This window comes from Diabrotica undecimpunctata, chromosome 4, assembly GCF_040954645.1.
Source record: "Diabrotica undecimpunctata isolate CICGRU chromosome 4, icDiaUnde3, whole genome shotgun sequence".
Classification (NCBI taxonomy): Eukaryota; Metazoa; Arthropoda; class Insecta; order Coleoptera; family Chrysomelidae; genus Diabrotica; species Diabrotica undecimpunctata.
In genome coordinates this window covers 6,864,889-6,877,650 of record NC_092806.1, presented here as the reverse complement: position 1 = coordinate 6,877,650, position 12,762 = coordinate 6,864,889, and the positions used below count along the sequence as shown (strand labels likewise).

The window sequence follows — 12,762 nt, the reverse complement described above, 5'->3', positions numbered from 1 at the left end:
CAGAATAAGCCAATATAGCCACAACATAAAGATACAAAAAGCAAATATCAAACCACTTCGGATCGAGTGGAAATAAAAACCATAAATTTGTATTTATTAATTAATTTCATTTTTTATTATAATCCAAATTCTAATATATACAAGTCAATAGAATCTTCAACAGTCCTAAAACAGATAAAATATTTAAGTCATTTATTCACAAAGTAAGAAGTTTCAATTTGTTAGTAAACATACAGTTAACATGGATAGAGCTCGGAAAATAAAACGTGTTAGGAGGTGAAATAGGATATAGCTCATAAATAAGAGTTCAGAATGATATAATCTTTAATGGACAGGTAATCTGAAGACAATTCTCAGTGATTCAATATCAAAAGTGCTTTCAGATAGCTTTAAAATTAAATAAAAGCAAAATAAAAGCAACTAATTCATGTTAAAATTGGTGTATGTCAAATTTGTTAGTAAAAATTTTAATATTTAAATTATCATTTGTTGTAGAAATTATATGTCAAAAGAAAGCTTAAATTCTCTAGTATTTGTTTCAATTCATTTCAAAAGTCAATATAGTTCTCAAGATTCAACAATTTATTAAAATTTAAAATATTTTTATTTTAATCATAAATGTCAAAAATATACAAAAATCCTGTCAGATCTTTAAAAACATTGTCAAAATGCTTGGAGATCTGGTAAGCAATGAAAAATAAAAGATAGAAAATCAATAGTTACGAGAGAGTCCAGAAAATTTTTTGATTTTTCAGCAAGCACAATTTTTCAAAAGTATTTTAAAACCTTAAAAAAGTCCTGAATTATAACAAAGTATATTCAAATTACCTTGCCGATAAGAAACCATCGTTTCTGATTAAATTTTAGCAAAGCCTGCAGATTAACAGTATATTTTCCGATAAGGGAATTGTTAGCAGTCATCATAAAGAGGTCAACAGCTACCAGAAAGGTGAGTTTTTCCACTCATTTGAATTCTCGCTGAATAAAGAGACCGTTTGGTGTTTATTTTGACTGAAGATCATTTAAAATTCATTTTGGGCACTTATAAATATTTCTCAACCATTGGAGAGATAATTCTGATAGTTTTGCGGCCCCAATCCATTAGAAGACGTCACTGAAAGATGCAATCTTTGTTATTGAAGATTTCCATAAAATTTTAGAGAAGGGATTATCTGAAAGACGAAAGTGAACTTTAATAAAGTTAAACGCAAGTTTTGAAATTTCTTTAGAAATAATCTTACCTTTTTAAACAACCTATATCATTCTAAATCATCTTTGTTAAAAAAAAAATTAATTTGAAGTCAAGTTCACAAAAATTTTATTATCGCTTTTGTAATATTAACCAAATATAATTCGCCGTTTCTTTTGCGTACTACAATCATTAAACAAAACAGTTAAACGATATTAAACTAAAAATTGAAGGATTATAAACCTTTGTTTTCGCTCTAAAAAGATAGTAAGTGAGGTTATAAATACTTTGACAAACAAACACGTATTAGATCAAGTATTTCTTGTTGCAACTTCACAAAACACTAATTTCATATACTTACTTCAATATTGTATTACGTCACAAATCTAAATCCATTCATATTAGTATTAAACGGTTAAGTATTGGCTTATTTATTGGAAGAATCTTAAATAATTTTTTTATATTATACAAGATATCTTTGTGTAATATTTAATTGATCACTTGTGAATAATTGCACAGTATATTAAAAATAAAACTTCTTGTGTGGTGATTTTTGCTTTATATAATTTTGTATTTCTTTATCAAGCACTACAGGTCACAGAACTCGCTTGAGTTAAGAGTCTGCATGTTCTAAGAAAAATAAGTAAAAATTCAAATTCAAAATACAGCACGTTTCTTTCTATACTTTAGATAAACAAACGAAATTTTCTTTTATCAATAATAGAAAAGATTCACTTTGCATAAAAAAAAGCAGTATCCTGTGAGATTTAGAGAATACAAGGTGAGTAGAATAAATGTTTGTCAAATTTTTTTTATATTTTCAGGCGTTCAATAAATTTTATTAAAAGCATTTCTAAATTTATCAATATTACAAATTAATCAACTTAAAAAAAATTTAAAAATAAAGTTATTTTTATCTTCATAAAGCTAGCCGGTAAATAAGAGCAACTTGTAGTTTTCTTACATCAAATTCACATATCATAACAATATATATACAAGCTATACGCTCCCAAAGAAGCTAAAGCTATTTTCGATTGAAGATCCTTTTGGTGTGGGGGATTATCCCATTATGGGTTTGGTTCTACAGTTTCTGGTGTGACTTCTCTGTTTCCACTACTTTTTTAAATTCGTCTATCTCTTTGATTGTCCTTTCTATATTTCTAGTTTTCATACTCCTTGTCTTCTTCCACTTGTTGTCTCTATCTCAGTTTAGGTCTGCCTCTGGTTCATTTACCTGGTGGTATCGATTAAATTATAACTCTTAACGGACTGCTCTTCTCTCTTCTCATTATGTGTCCATACTAACTTATTCTTTGTGCTTTTATTGCTCTAACTGTGTTTTCTTGGCCCATCCGTTCTTGTATTGCGTGATTAATCCATTGTCTTGCATCCTCTTCGTTTTTTCTCTTTGGTCCCAGTATTTTTCTGATAATCTTCCTCGCAAAAACTTTCAAATGCTCTTCTTCTCTTGCTGTTAATGTAAATTTTTCTGCAGGATAGACTACTATTGGTCTTATGGTCGTTTTGTAGATTTTCATTTTATTGTTTTGCCTTATCTTCTTATCTCTAAACATTTTTTTATTTCTGTAAAATTCTGTATTTCCCGCTTGAATGTTTCAACCTCTTCGAAACTGTGTGCATCTATTGTCAGTTCTGTCATTTGTGTCTTCTTTTTTTGCTTACGTTCATGAATTTTGTTTTATTTTGATTTATTTCCGGTCTTCTCAGTTTGGCTTCGCTTTCTATTTCTTGGAAGGTTTTCTTTAATTCACTTTTATCTGTTTCTACTATGGTTACATCGTCCGCATATCCTATAATTTGTACTTAATTCTTGTTTATAGTTCCTGCGTTTGACAGCTTTTTTATTATCTTGTCTAATGATAGAATAAATTGTACTGTCGAAAGCGCATCTCCTTGTCTTACTCCATTTTTTATTTTTATTATTTCTGTGCTTTCTCTTCCGTTAAAGTCTTAAATTGGTGAGTAAAACAGATATAAAACCTTTTTAATAATAGATTCCTTTTAAATAATATTGAAATACAAAATTTACGATGTTTGGGCGCCAGAATGTGATGGCAATGATGTTTTACATTTCGTACATTTGCAATCGAATGAAATAAATATAGGTTGCATTTTATCAATGCACTTCAATCCTGTTGAGTAATTAATAATAGCCGACAGGCATCGAAAATAAATAAATCACTTCATCCGGTGCATTTATTCTCTATTAAATTTAACGAAATAATAATTCAAAACTACAAAGATTATTTCATCCGTTTCGTCGGAATGGAATCGAACATAACACATTTTGAAGAGGAATGAAAACAAGTTTTAGTTATATACAATTTGATTTGGTGCAATATGAAATGGGAAATATATTATGATTTCTTGGTATTGAAAGCACGACAATGTACTTTCAGGAGCTTTGAATAAAAGGAAGAAAAATTAATAATATTATCCCTAAAGTGGTACCGTTATTTTAGTACTCGTAAAAAAATAACTAAAAGTATTTATTTATGATTCACAAATATGCACAAGGCTTTTAAAATCTAGAGAAGAAGAAAATTTTGACAAATATTATATTTCTAGATGTAAGCAAGTGATCAGTGCATATTAAAAGATTCTTACCGGTAAAGGCTTTTTGTGTAAACAAAGAACAAATAATATTAGATTGTAATTAAAAAATATAGATTAAGACATAAGTTAGAAAGTTAATTTAAATAGGATTAAAATGGTTTCAAAAAATTTAAACGACTAGTTTTCTGTTTATTTTTTTCGATTGCCGGCAAGAGAGAAAATTTTAAAATCACAAATAAGAAGTAAAAGAAGACAATCAGAATGCAAGAGATCGTCAAAGCAAAGATATAAATGCGGAGGAAGACTCCAAAAATGCCACAATGCAGGATCTAAAAAAGTTAACTCATTTTTTAATTTCTTACGGAAATTTAGGAAGAGGCACTGTGGATAGCACATTTCAAAAATTGTAGTTAAAGCGCTAAACATTGGTGCCAAATGTCGAAACGAATAACGACGCTATTATACAGTGGCATGTCAGATGATGAGTAAAGAAGGTAAACGTAAAAAGGGAGGAAAGCGAAAGAGCAGAAGAAAAAGAAGAAGGCGAAGAGGATGAGAAAAAAAAAACGTAATGAAATAATATAGTAAATAATTTCTCAATGTCTGATATTAGGTATTTCAGAAGGCGATTAGGACAAAGGAAGAAATGAGCTCAACATTGCTCAGGAAACAACGAAATTGAAAACCACTCCTTCAAAAAACTCGTGGTTACTGAAAAATTGAATGTTTTTGTGAGATGAAACAGAGCAGTCAAATACAAAGGCTTTTAGAACATTCTTACGATTTATATAAATAGAGAAAGTAATCATATTTACAACAGAAGAATTAACTGAGTATCGCAAATTTGCGCTAAACTATTTTTTTTTTAAATATTCTTTTTGATTATAACTGATTATTCAAATTAATTAGACAGTTATCGATATTAACACTCTAGTGTTAATTGCAAATTGAGTACTTATTATGTATAGACTAATTATAAGATGCATGGATTGTTAAATCCATAAATGACTTAAATACACAGCATTGCTCAATTCAAATTACAACATCAAATAAATGAAAACCTTTAAGGTTATTTTCCTTAAAGATTTTGTTATCGCTATGGTAAAATAAAACTTGTATTTACCATTTTGTCTCTTATGTCGAACGCTCTTGTAAATAATGTTTGTCTCTTTTTTGGCAAATCCTTTATAATATTAATAAAGGAAACGTAAAGGAAACTGTTAATGCTTTCAATCTTCTACACTAAAATAATATAGACAATAAAAGAATAAAATAATTAAATCTCGTGTAGTGTTCGTGAAAAATTAAGATATTAGCTTATGCAAGCAAAGTGTTGCAAAAAACAATAATCAGACGGCAGAAGAGAGTCTAAGCAAAAGAGATCAATCCAGATGAGTTAAAAGGTGAAACTGATAAAGAAATATGAAACAGGTACAAAATAAATTCACTAGGCCTAATCATAGACATATAAAACAATAGATTAAGTGCTACAATACAAACCCTTTTACAAATTTTCAACCTAGACTTTCAACTTTTTTCAACCTTTTCAACCTTTTTTCAACCTCAACGGAGAAGACGTTATTATAAGAAACCAAATTGACTATATACTTAACAACAGTTATCAAAAAATATCGAAATAGTTTCAACAGTGTTAAGACCTACCCAGGCGTTGATATTCAATCTGACCACAATCCTTTAGTGGTCGTGTGTAGAACCAAGTTAAAGAAAACACGCGGAAAAACTGTAAACAAACATGACATGATACAACTGAAATGTGGTAAAGTAAAATAAATAGTCAGCAAAACAATAAATAGAAAATTCAGTAAACTTATTAATGACAATGGAGAGGTAATCGTGGACAAAGACAGTATTGATAATACCTGGAAAAATTACATAAAAAATTTATTTTTTGATAAGAGTTAGAACCAGTCCCCAATACCTACGAAAACAGGACTATCTATACTAGTGGCAGAAATAAGAGCAGCCATAATATCGCTAAAAGAAGGGAGAGCTCCAGGACCAGACAGAGTAGTCTAAATTTCTTAAACTTCTTGATGATGAATCTTTAAGAATACTATGTAAAATCTTTAATACTATCTATGACACATTCAATATTCTAAAAGATTGGTTAGTTTCAGAATTTATTACGTTACCAAAGAAACAGGAAGCGAGAAAGTGCGGAGAATATAGGCTAATAAGTCTAATGAGCCATACACTAAAACTTTTTATTAAAATTATACATCGCAGAATATACAACCTATGCGAAGAGAGAATACAAGACACACAGTTTGGATTCATGAAAGGCGTATGCACGAGAGATGCACTGTTTAGTCTACAGGTAATATTACAAAGATGCAGAAATATGACTTGCAATATATACACCTGCTTTATGGACTACTAAAAAGCATTTGACAGAGTTCAAAACCGAAAAATGATGGAAGTTCTAAAAAAATTCCAAATAGATGATATAGATCGGCGTACAAGACAAAATTTATACTGGAACCAATCAGCCACAATAAGAACAAATCTTGGGAATGAACCGACGAAAGCGATCAGATTCTGCGAGGCCTTAGACAAGGATGTATACTCTTACCTATCTATATTTAGAGGAAGTATTTAGTGAAGCCTTGGAAAATTGCGAACATGGCATCCTTTTAAATGGAGAACGCCTAAACAACATCTACTATGCAGATGATACTGTTCTTTTTGCAGTAAGTTTAAACAGTTTACAGCAACTAATAGAAAAAGTAAATGAAGTAATTGAAAGACTTGGACTACAAGTAAACATATCAAAAACTAAATTTATGGTCAAGTAAAACAATTTACCTATGGAACAATAGTAAACGAACAATGGGATCACTCACAAGAAATCAAATGTAGAATAGAGAAGGCTAGGAGTGCATTCAACAACATGGTCAAACTCTCTAAAAGCCACAACCTAAATCTGGAGATAAAAGTAAGGCTCCTACGATGTTATAGCTTCTCGATAATATACTACGGAGTTGAATTCTGGACACTCACTGAAGCGATGGAGAAAACAGTTGAAGCCTTCGAGATGTGGCTATACAGAAGAATCCTAAAAGGATATCATGGACGGACAAGATAACCAACGAGACCATACTACGAAGAATGGGGAAAGAAAGAGAAGTGATGTATATGATTAAAAGGAGAAAGTTAGAATATATCGGACACATAACGAGAAACGGCACTAAATGCAGATTACTGAAAATAATACTTCAAGGCAAAGTATCCGGAAAGCGAGGAATTGGGAGAAGAAGAATATCATGGTTAAAAACCTGAGGAAATGGTTCTCTACAACAACATCTAATCTATTTAAAGCATCAGTTAATAAAATTATTATAGCCAGAATGATCGCCAATATTCGAAACGAATAGGCACCAAAAGAAGAAGAATACAGACCCGTTCCCCCAGTGTGACAGAAAAAACTAAAACAAAGCAGTTCTTGTATCTCTTAGTAACGCCGGGATTTATCGACCACGTGACCTTCCCATTACCAAACAATCTCCAGTGGGAAGGTCACGTGGTCGATAAATACGTCCTATTAGAAATAGATGCAGCAACTACTTTGCGTCAGTTTTCTCTGCAGCACTGAGGGAACGGGCATGTATTGCAGCGCTCAGTCTATTGTATTATATGTCTATGGGCACCAAAACGAAGGAGAGACAGAAATAGGGGGAGAAAATTTGAAAAATTCCAAGTAATAAAATTATTTAGAAACTGTTGTCTATGATTAAAAAACTAATAAATATCTTATAATATACTATTATTAAACAAATAATTTACGAATTACAAAAGTAATTTTTATTTTGGAAAGATTCAGTTTCCGTTAAACTAAAAATATTTTTAATAACTGCTTTAATTTATTATGTCGGCGTATTGAATAAATTTATAATTATACAAAAAAATATACTATTTATATTGTTGTATTTTTTGCACTAGTTCTATATGATAAGGGTTTCTATATCTTAAGTACTACAAGAAATAGCAATTAAGGTAATTAAATTACACAAAGGTACTGAATGAAGTTTTATTATCAAGAATCAATAAAAAAAAATGTAAAATATGTAGTACATAATATAAGTATGTAGTTTATCTCGATATACAAAAATCTCTTGTCATGACGTTTGTCCACACTAATTTCCGAAACCACTAAACCGATTCCAATAAAATTTTGTGGAAATGTATTGTTTAGTCCAACTTAACTGATGGGATATTTTTTATCTCGATGAATGCCCCTTATTTTTTTAAATTGTAAATTTAATTTTCTTTTATAAAACTCCACCTCTACCGCTAGAGGTAATTTAATTTATATATAACAATTAAATGACGTTTAACGAACGTCATTTAATTTTTTTTTTGTATAACTTTTAAACAGTTCGAAAGTGACTGAGTCAATTTGGCTAATTTTGGTTTTAAAATATTTATAGAACTCCAAGGGAGGATTAAAAGGTTAGAAAATATAAGAAAATTGTAAGGAAAATAGTAAAAATAACAATTTTCTTTTTGGTTACAAACCCTTATATATACTCCTTTTGATTGATGTCACTAAAACCGGGGTTATCTTCACGTCTATTATTTTTTACGTTGCACGAAAATGACCAGATTTCAAATCCCCGCCAGTGACATATTTGGCTGTTCATTTATTGTATCTGTTTTTTTTTTATTTATTCTTTTAGTTTATTATCAAGACATAATTTTTTATATAGAAAATTCTCAGAAAATTTATGAACGCACCATTAATGTTTAACAGTAAATAAATATGCTATTCATTCCCTTTGTAACTCCATGAAAGTACTATCATTTAACATATTTTATAATGTAATTAGTGAAGTACTTAAGTAGTTAGATGCTTCGGAAAGTACGAGCAAAACATTCCTAATTTCAATGTTATTGGCGAGGATTAGATCGCAATATCAAATAGCCCTAGCGTTGATTTCATCTGTGATAGCTGACATTTTATTTAAAGGCGGATCAACTGCACATTCTGAATAGTGCAATGGCGAAGATTTTACAGGTATGCAAAATTAATCATTTGGGAAGAATGTAAAATGACCCACAAGAGGTCATTGGAGGCACTGGACAGAACTTTAAAATATATTTTTGACAATTAAAACATTTTTGGTGGAGTCATAATTCTATTGTTCTAATTTGTGACAACTAACACTCCTATTGATAACTGACATGATAGTGTTTTGCAACAAAAAAAAAGTGTAATTGTGTTTTCGAAGGAGGTGTTAGACATTAGAAGTGGTAAAGTTGTTATTGATATCTCGACTGGATTGATCACATTACCCACATATTTCTGTTATTTCACAGAAGAGCTTATTCAACGTGTTTTTCTGTACATAGTGCTACAGTTCAATAACCATAATTGCCCGATTCAACGTGTAAAAGCTAATGAATAATTTTATTGAGGCAACAATTATCAAGGGAAAATCCAAAGAAGAGTATGTGTTGATTCCGTGTAAGACCCCAACAGACATATAATTTGATTTTATGGGTCTCTAAATTTCAATTCGTTTGGCTTTTGCCATAACAATAAACAAATCTCAACGCAATTGGAAGTTTGTGAAATTAATTTGGAGTTAAGTTGAGTTAAAGAGTTGTTTGTTTATTAGCTTAAAAATTGTACAGTTGTTTAAAACATTTCTGAGGCTTTCCTATTCAATAAATTTTAATGATTCCAATTTTATTTGAAAGCTTAAAGGCCCTTTTATATTAAAAAAAAATTGCAAGTATTTAAATCTTATTTGTTGGGTCTAGAAATTAATAAAAATGTTAAAAGTGTAATTCGAAGAAAGGTTCATTCTTTTTATTTTGCCAGGGAAATTTCAACAATTTTAAAAATTCATGCCCCATTGCAAGATGATGATGTGCTGGGCATTAGTAGAACTTGGTTGTGGAAGATACTTCACGAATTAAATTTTTCGTGGGAAACCATTAACAATCAATGTTAATGTACAGTCCGGAAATCGTTTCTTGGAGAAAGCAGTATCTTCGAAAAATTAAACAGCACAGAGAGAAAACCAAAGAATATAATATTTAGATGAGACATGGATAAATGAAGGCCATACGGTTTCCAAGGTATGGCAAAACAAAAATGTTAAAATCAACCGCCAAGCTGTATTGGAGGGATTGTCCACACGTATTAAAGCATCGTCGGGAAAAGGGAGAAGGTTTATAATTACCCACATTGGGAGTTCTGAGGGATTTCTTAAAGAAGGGTTGCTCCTATTTGAATCCAAAAAAAACAGGCGACTACCACGAGGACATGAACGCAGATGTATTTAAAGAATATTTTGAACAAATGCTGAAATTTATACCAGAAATTTCGATTACCGTTATGAACAATGCCAAATATCATTCACGGCAAACCTAACAGTTTACTACAACAGCGTGGAAGAAAGCGAACATTAGACAGTGGTTAATTAATAAAAATATATCCTTTGGAGATGACATTTTAAAATTGGAGCTTTTGCAAATCGCTAGGCAACCCATACCTTCACACGCATCAAGAATGCATGCCGTAGACGAAATGGCCAAAAAACATTACAGTACTCAGATTGCCGCCTTATCACTGTGAATTAAATCTTATAGAGTTGATTTGGGCCCAAATAAAAGGGGACGTGGCAAGAAATAACACCACTTACAAACTTGCTAAAGAACTTTTTAAACACGCTTTACACAATGTCACTGCCTTCAACTGGAACAACTGGAACAAATGCATTTAACATGTGATAAAAAAAGAAGAAAAAAATGTGGAACTTGGTCAACACATTAGACATCTTGGTAAAACCATTAATTATTAACGTGACTGCTAAAGACACCTCCACGGATGAAGAATAAGTCAAAATATAGATTATGCATACACTTGCTGTACTGGAAGTGGCCCGGAATGAGCCAGATCTCAAATACCGAGTTCGGAACGCAGACCGCGTCGTAAAGAAATAGATGACGCAGCACGGACTAAAACTTGCGGCAGAGAAAACCGAAGCCATCATTCTAAAAGGGACAAGGAACAGGCAAAGTGTTGAATTACAATGTGCGGGAGCATGTCTAACATCCAAGAAACAAGTAGAGTACCTAGGAGTGACATTGCACCAGAATGGAAAATGGGGGGAGCACGTGCGGGAGGTGGTCCGGAAGGCTGCGAATAGTGCGACTGCGTTGGAAAGGCTGATGACCAACATTGGGGGACCCAAATCCGAAAGGAGGAGGGTCTTACACGGTGTTGTACAGTCGATCGTCCTCTACGCGGCACCAGTCTGGAGCGAGGCGGTAAAGGTAACGGCCTATAGGAGGCTCATGACACAAGTGGACAAAACAAATCTGTTGCGAGTGGCATGCACCTACAGGACGGTGTCTGCGGCAGCCTTGTGGACCATCACTGGATGTGCTCCGTTGCATGTTTTGGCGGTGCAAAGAAAAGAGCTCTATGAGAGAAGTTGCCCAAACCTTACTGTGGCAGAGAGATGACAGGAAAGGAAAAGGTCAATTGAAAGATGGCAACAAGAATGGAACAACACGGAGGATGTGGCACAGTGGACGAAAATGCTGATCCCGAACATAGGAGATTGGGTGGACTGTGGCCACAGGCGACTTGATTATTTCCTGACGCAGGTGCTCACGGGATACGGGTGATTTAGGGCCTACCTCTCTGACACAGATGAATGCCTATACTGTGGATACTCGGACACTGTAACACATACGATGTTAGATTGCAGCAGATGGATAGTAGAAAGGAACAGAATGGAGAGAGAGACAGGCGTGAATTTTGTTACGGTGAGAGAAATGATTGAGAGAATGATTAAAAATGAATCGGGTTGGACTAACATACTCAGGTATATCCGTGCAGTGATCAAGAAAAAGGAAGAGAAAGAAAGACAGCTTGACCAACGGCAAAGGTAAGAGTGAAAGATGTTGGAAGTTGACGCTTGAAAAGTGGGTCAGACTGTATGAGTTAGAATGCGTGAGTCTGTGGGGAAGGAGGAAATGTCCGTCTGTGAATGATGCCGTACTAGGAGCGATGAGGGTCTTCTACGCGCTACCTAGAACGAGACAGGGAGCCTCCTTGCTGATGAATGGAGTGTGGACGTGTATGAATGAAGAATGAATGAATGAAGGTAGTGCTTCGGAAGTGATGCTGGCCTTACAGCGGCCATTCCGCTTCTGGGGTCTGGTTTAGTAGGTAGGCGGTCGGCGTAGAGTCGGCGACGAGTGGGCATTTTAAAGTACCTCGGGAACTATCGCCGGAAGTACGAAGAACGAAGCCTGCACTAAGGTCAGTAAGGCGGCATCCTGGACTGAGATGTCTTTTGAAGATTGCAGACCCCCGCTCTATAAAGACGAAAAAAAAAAGATTATGCATAACGTGATACTTCTTATATAATTAATCTTTTAGCTATTTAGTATTATTTGAAATTTTTCTTACAGCAATATGTATTATTTCCATTACTTTTAATAAAATTTTTTGAAATGATTACAATTATGTACAAAATAAAATTATTAAACATTGACAAAGTTTTTAATCTTGAAAAAGTAAACTGATTGTTGCGAAAGTGTCGACAAAATAATTATTTTTTTTTTGCTTAAAAAACTGACATGTACGTTTTACACTTTTAAATAAAACCATTATAAGCTCATTAACTATTGTCTAGGAGACTCTTTAAAACCCTCATTACTATGTAGCCTATTAAATACTGATTTTCAAACGCAAATTGCACGTTCCTTTGTTGCACGGACATCTGAAATGAAGTATAGATGTAAATATTCACAAGAAGGATAATTTAAAACCCTTGATGAAAAATCTTTTATTATTAATAAGGGAAATTTTTTTCTGTTCATGAAATTCTCTACCCTTCTGAAAATCAACAAAAATCAATAACAAAAATGTCGTTTCTTTGATCTTATTCACCATTACATATTTTAACATCACCTACAAAGTTTAACATAAAAATCTTTAACCATTTTAGCTC

The 12,762-nt window shown here is 32.5% G+C and overlaps 1 protein-coding gene across 3 annotated transcripts in view; it reads left to right on the top strand.

The window, feature by feature from the left end:
- Positions 1-12,762, top strand: part of NKCC (sodium potassium chloride cotransporter) — a 93,659-nt gene that overhangs the window by 37,519 nt on the left and 43,378 nt on the right. The window lies entirely within an intron of this gene.